The sequence below is a fragment of the Phyllostomus discolor genome, chromosome 4 (genome assembly GCF_004126475.2).
Source record: "Phyllostomus discolor isolate MPI-MPIP mPhyDis1 chromosome 4, mPhyDis1.pri.v3, whole genome shotgun sequence".
Taxonomy (NCBI): domain Eukaryota; kingdom Metazoa; phylum Chordata; class Mammalia; order Chiroptera; family Phyllostomidae; genus Phyllostomus; species Phyllostomus discolor.
The window spans coordinates 105001581-105008936 of record NC_040906.2 but is presented as its reverse complement, the minus strand read 5'-3'; positions in this window follow the sequence as shown (position 1 = coordinate 105008936).

Sequence of the window (7356 nt, the reverse complement as noted above, 5' to 3'; positions counted from 1 at the left end):
GAGAGGGAATAATGGCAGTAGCTCTGTTCTCCGTGGGACCTCAGTCCCTTCCCTGGGATCCTGGGTTGTGTGCTCTGCCCTGCTCCACACTTGTGCCTCACTGGGTCTGCCAGCTGCAACTTGCATACTCAGGGTCCACCCGCTGCAATCTTGCACGCCCCAGATGCCTTACGAGCTCCCAGTTGTCTTACGTGCCCAATTCTCCCTGTTCTCTGCGCCAAGACCCATGCCTGGCTGCTCATCTCTGCCCCTCCTACCGGTCTAGATAAATGGGTCTATTTCAACTTCTTGGCTGTCCGACTTCCATTCAGATAAATTTTCTGACAGTTCTGGGTGTTATTCTACCTCTAAATTGTTGTTGTTCCAATCTTGGTTGTTCATGGAGGTACGGTGTGTCCACCTATGCCTCCATCTTGGCCGGAAGTCTCTCTTTCTGTCATTATTTTTTCAAACAGGCTTTCTATCCCTTGCTCCTTCTCTTCTCCTTCTGGTATTCCTATGATTCCAATGTTGTTGCATATCATGTTTTCCTGAAATTCCCTTAAGTTTTCTTTTTTTTTTTTTTTAGTATTTTTGCTCCATCTAGGTATTTTTTTTTCTGCCTTGTCTTCTAGCTCATTAATTTGGTCCTCTGTTTCATCCAGTCAGCTTGTAATTCATTCTAGTGTATTTTTTTTATTTTAGATATTATATTCTTTTCTTCCTGGTTCTTGTTTATAGTTTCTGTTTCTTTTTTCATGCTGTTGTAGTTACCATTCAGTTCTCTGTAGTTGTCACTGAGTTCCTTGAGCATTCTTATAACCACTCTTTTGAATTCTATATCTGATCATTTTTTTGCCTCCATTTATTTCATTTAGCTCTTTTACTGGGGAATCTTCTATTCCCTTTGCTTGTGGGTTCTTTCTTTGTCTCCCCATTTTAGATGACTCTTTTTGTTTGTTTCTGCCATTCCAGATGCTCTGCTTTTCCAGCTGTCTTTGTAGATGACCTTCTGTGGTAGGGGTTCTGTGGGACTCAGTGGTGCAGTCTCTTTGATCTCCTTGTCTGGATGCTCTAGGGTTTCCCTTTCCTTTGTTTGGGTGGGCTCTCTTATTGTACTTGGGCTTTACCTGTTGGTGGCTCCTTTGTTGGTGGGTTCTCCCCTCTAGCATGTTTACTGGTATTCACAACTCCCACCTTGTCTTGTGTACTATTGTTCCAGTGTTGGTTAACAAAGCAGTATTACCAGACAACCAAACCTATAACAGCAAAAATAACAACTCTGCCACATCAGCAATCTCAACTGCAATTGAACTAAAAGTAATAAAGGTGAAGAGAGATCTCAGATATTATAAGATCTGACAAATGGAATATGAGATGACTAAAACAAGGGAAAATGGTGTGTGTTAAGAGGGAAGATAATTGATGAGAATTGGGATAGAACCGAGGTGAAGAAATGGAGAGAACAAAATTTACCACTTAAGTAAAACACAAAAGGATGATGGAAACAATGGGGTAAGAAGGAAGCATATGCTATGAAGTTTATAGTAAAACCGAAAGCGTACTGGACCAATGGGAGCAAAACTGCAGAAAAACCACAACTGGCTCAATAACAATGACCACCAAATGAAGTTTAACCAAAGGTAGAATGAGGATAGAAATGTTGAAGAGAAGTGAAAAGTGATTATGAGATGACTACAGTAAAGAAAAATGATTTTGAGAGAATGGGGAAGCCTACTAATAAGAGTAAAAAGTAAAGCCCAGTTTGAGAGAAAATGAAAAAAGGAGGAGAGAGAAAACAATGAAGTAAAATTCCTCACTCAACTGATCAGGGACAGGGAAAAGGTGAAATAGAGTAAGACAGCAGGAGAGTATTAAATGGGATTTAAAGTACAAATAAGTACTGAACAAGTAGGAGTTCCTTCGGAGAAGTACAGCAATGACTGTGATATTCCATCCAACTAACCACTGTTTATAAAAGGGGTAAAAGAAATAAGACTCTTATTAGAAAGGAAAAAGAAGGTGAGCTGACTTAAGAAAGAAGAGCACTTATACAAGGTTAGATGGAAGAGAAATAGTGAGAGTAAGGGATAGAAACTTGGCATAGTGTGAGAGAAAATAAAGTTAACCACAACAGTAATAAAGCTCAGGAAGATGGTGAGATGGATTAAGACCAGGGGTGAGTGTTGTGTGGGATTTGGAATAACAGCAGTATGATAAGAAATGTATAATCTGAATAAAAAGAATAAAAAGTAAAAGACCAAGATTATTTGGAATATGAGTGAAGTGAAAGAAGAAATATTAAAATGCTATATGAAAAGGAGAATTTAAAAAAACAAACCAAACAATAAAAACAAATAAAACAAAATAAACTATTTAGATAGAAATAAGAGAAATTTTTTAAAAGCATGCAAGTTCTGAAGGATCAAAGTGAAATCTGTCCCACCTGTTGGTGTTTGCCTTCTGGCTTCTTTCTGGATCCACCTCCACTTTTCTCACAGCTCCAGATATTATTGTCTTACTCTTAAAAAAAGAAAAAAAGAGCCTCCTGCTGACTTTAAACCTAACACGCCAGTTTTGCAGGTCTTCCCAGACCCTGCAGGCAGAGGGGGGCTGGGCTCTGGTTTTTTTCTTTCCTGTGGTTTTGCAAGGATGGGGGCTCAGTCTGGGCTACAATAATCACAGGTGCCAGGTTTCCAGCCCAGGCCCTCAGGGCACTTGTGCTGCCCTCATTCTCAACTCTGTGTATTTACACCAGGCCAGTGCCAATAGTCCACCTTGTTTTGTAACCCTTTGATCAGTCCATGATGTGCACTAAGTAGGAGCAAATTGCACTCACATGCCTCCCACTTTGCTGGCCTGGCCACCACACATGCAGTCCCTACATAACAGCTCAGTTCTCCTTTTGAGAAAAGTCCCGTTGGGTGCCTCCTGCTACTCCTAACAAGCACCCAGCTTTCCACCCAGTCCAACTCTCTGAGCAGTCCAGAGTCTGGGTCATGGCCAGTCATAGCTCTTCTCTTCTCCCAGCTTCAGGTGTCACCCGGCTCCCCAATTTTTCTGGTTCTGTCACAGCCAGTGACTGCTGCCCCAGCCATGATGCACCATGGGCTGTGTGTCACTTACTGCCTTTTTATCCCCCCAGCGACTTTTTCATCCAGGTCTCTCCTGGCACAGGTCTGGGATTTTCCTGCTCTAGGAGGGGAGGGAGCCTCTAGGTTTCTATCACTGACCTGGCTCTCCTCCAATGCTCCCTCAGCAGCCATGGTCTCCAGTGCAAGGCCCAGGGACCTTCCCCTCTGCCTCTGTAGAAACTCTTTATCCATTGTGTAAATATACCATAGTTTTTTGATCCATTCATTTACTGATGGGCATCTAGGTTGCTTCCAGCACCTAGCTATTGTAAATTGTGCTGCTATGAACATCGGGGTGCAAAGGTTCTTTTGTATTGGTGTTTTAGTGTTCTTAGGATAGAGTCCCAGCAATGGAATTGCTGGGTCAAAAGGCAGATCCATTTTTAGTTTTCTGAGGAAGTTCCAAACTGCTTTCCATAGTGGTTGTACCAGTCTGCAGTCCCACCAACAGTGCACTAGGGACCCCCTTTCTCCACATCCTCTCCATGGAATTCTATGCAGCAGAAAGAAAGAAGGAGCTCATACCCTTTGCAACAGCATGGATGGAGCTGGAAAGCATGCTAAGTGAAACAAGCCAGGCAGTGAAAGACAAATACCACATGATATCACCTTTAACAGGAATCTAAACAACAAAACAAAATGAAAAAAAAACTAGCAAAATATAACCAAAGACACTGAAATAGGGGATAGTCTGACAGTGACCAGAGGGGAGAGAAGAGGGAATTTCAGGGGGGAATGGGTAGGGATTACAGGAACAAATTTGGAGGACACATGGACAAAAACTAGGGGTGGGGGGTAATGGGGGGAAGGAGGGAGGGTTGGGTGGGTGGGCTGGAATGGGAGTAGGGGGGAGAAAACTGTACTTGAACAATGATTAAAATAAAAAAAGGAAAAAAAAAAGAAACTCTTTATCCATCCTCTAGTTTTCTTCCACAACCCATCCCATGGGTTTTTCATTTTCCTTTACTGTTGCTATGTGATTATGCATGTTTCTTTGAAAGAATTGTCTTAATCGAACTTTGAAGGACTTAATGCTCATTTCTTTTCTTTATTCATTATGCTCGTAGGTTATTTATTAATGATGCTTTAAAAACAGTAATTTTCTATAATTAACAAAGAGTGCAAGGAGAGGAAATTTTTTCCTTTGGGATGTTTTAATGATTTATTGACAACAAAAGGTCATTTGGTACTGAAATAAAAAGTCAAAACTAGGAACAGCAGCAAGGAACAGGGAAAAGGAAAGAGACATAGGAAAATAAGAAGAAAAAGAGATGGGCTGTATTGTGTAACACAACAATTGATGAGAAAGACTCAATGCGATGGCCTGAGTGGGAGCGTAAAGGCCAGGCATGGGAAAAAGCCTTCCCCAACCTATCTGCAGCCTGCCCACTGGGGATAGAGAATGTGCTTCTCAGAGCTACACTCAAAGTACTGTATTCTTACCCCAAGACATTCTCTGAATGACTTACAGGGACCCCCTGTAATGTCAGATAATTCATGTCAGTTTTATTTCTGTTGTTTCCCTGCAAAGATTATATGATTATTAAACTAAAAAAAAAGTCCAATGTATTGCTTTTATCCACTTTTCATGTTCCTTGTCTCCTTTTCAATTTCATTTCTATAAATGTTTCATGTGATCAGCTCTGAATCTTTTCACGTAGAACTGGGCAAGACCTTGGGATTCATGCATTCATTGTATGTTGCTTCCACACATCTCTTGCTTTATTGCTGTGTATGGCTCCTGGGCTTCTCACCTTAATGGAAAGTTCAAGAAATGGCTTATCCACATAACCCTAACCCACCTATACATGTCCATCTAATTGGTGTCATTTTAAAACCAGACATTCTCAAATAGAAAATGGGTCAGTTATTAGGGTTTCATAGTCAAAGTAGGACATAGCAGCACCCCCTCTGTGCTCCCTTTTCTCTCATTTATCTTTCCAAAGTTGGTATTTTACCTAGGAAAGAATGTGGGTGAGACTGACATAATACTAGCAATCCCTATAAAAACATGGCTTAACTATTCTGCATCCCCAACTTTGATTGTTTAATCAACAGAGAAAGTCATTAGAGTTGAATAACATTGAATAAACTCCTGTTGACCCAGTTCATTAAAACCCAGGATAGCTCACTCTACCTCAAAGTCATTAGATCAGTAGCAGAGGATCACTTCTCATTGGTTCATTTATTCCTAATTCCCGGGGATGGGGATGATGGCGAGCAGCTAAGGGGGAAAAATTTACTGGACTGTTTGACTAAGGAAACAAAGCACATACTAGGAATCAAAACAAGGTATATGCTAAGAATGCAGTTTTTTATAATCAAGTCTTTTTATTTTTTTTAATTTCAACTATACTTGACATTCAATATTATGTTTGTGTCAGGTGTGCAGTACAGTGGTAGACATTTATTTAACTTACAAAGTGATTCTCCAATAAGTCTAGTATCTACTTGGCACTATACAACGTTATTAAAATATTATTGACAATATTATCTATGCTATACTTTGCATCCCTGTGATTATTTTTTAGCTGCCAGCTTATACTTCATAATCTCTTCACCTTTTTCATCCATTCCCCTAAACCCCTCCCTTCCAGAACAATCCATTTTTTTCTCTGCATCTATGAGCTGGTTTCTATTTTGATTGTTCATTTATTTTGCTTTCTCAGATTGCATACATAAATGAGATCATGTGGTATTTGTCTTTCTCTGTCTGACTTATTTCACCTAGCATAATACCCTCTAGGTCCACCCATATTGTCATAAATGGTAAGATTTCATTCTTTTCATGGCCAAGTAATATTCCATTGTATATATATACATCTTTATACATTTGTCTATCAATGGGCAATTAGGTTACTTCCATATATTGGCTATTGCAAATAATGCTTCAGTGAACAAAGGAATGCATATATCTTTTCATGTTACTGTTTGGATTTCTTTGGCTAAGAAAATGGGGATTGCTGGGTCATATGGTAGTTCTATTTTTAATTTTTTGAGTCTCTTGTCTGACATAATTATTACTATCCAGACTTTTGTTTTATTTTTCATATTCATTTGCATGAAATATCTTTTTCCATCCCTTTACTTCAGTCTGTGTGTCCTTTGATCTGAAGTAGGTCTCTTGTAGGCAACATAAGTATGAGTTTTGTTTTCTTATCCACTCAGCCACCTTGTCTTTTGATTGAATCATTTAATCATTTATATTTAAAGTTATTATTGATAGGTATGTTGTTACTGCCATTTTATAATTCATTTTTTATCTTTATTTTTGTTCCTCTTAAAGTCCATTGAACATATCTTATAATACTGATCTGGTAGTGATGAACTCCTTTAGTTTTTCCTTGTCTGGGAAGCTCTTTATTTCTCTTTCAATTTTAAATGATAGCTTTGCTCATTAGAGTAATCTTGATTGTAGGATTTGCTTTTCCTCACTTTCAATATTTCATGTCAAGCCTTTCTGGCCTGCAAGGTTTCTGTTGAGAAATCAGCTGACACTCTTATGGGAGTTTCTTTGTAGGTAACTCTTTCTCTTGCTGCTTTTAAGATTCTCCCTTTGTCTTTAACTTGTGGAATTTTAAGTATGATGTGTCTTAGTGTGGATTTCTTTAGGTTCATCTTCCTTGGAATTCTCTGAGCTTCCTGGACTTGTGTGCCTATTTCCTTTGACAGGTTATGAAAGTTTTCTGTCATTATATCTTCAAATAGGTTTTCAACCTCTTGTTCTTTGTTTTCTTCTGGGACCTCTACAATGTGATTTTGTAGTGCTTCATGTTGTCCCAGAGGTCCTTTAAACAATCCTGATTTTTTATGCTATTTTTTTTGTTTTCGCTGCTCCAATTGGATGTTTTCTGCTAACTTGTCTTCCAAATTGCTGATTCCATCCTCTGCTTCATCTAATCTGCTGTTGATTTCCTCTAATTTATTCTTCATCTCAGTTGTTGTATTCTTCATTTCTCACTGGTTCTTTTTATGGTTTCTATCTCTTTGTGTAAGTTCTCACTGAATTCATTTATTCTTCCCCTAAGTTCATTGAGCATCTTTATAACCAGTGTTTTGAACTCTGTATCTGAAAGATTATTTGCCTCCATTTTGTTCAGTTCTTTTTCTGTAGTTTTGTCCCAATGAAGTTTCTTTGTCTCTTCATTTTGATTGTCTCTCTATGTTTGTTTCTATGTATCAAGTATATCTTCTTTGTCCCACAGTCTTAGTAGTGTGGCTTTATGTAGTAGGTGTCCTACAG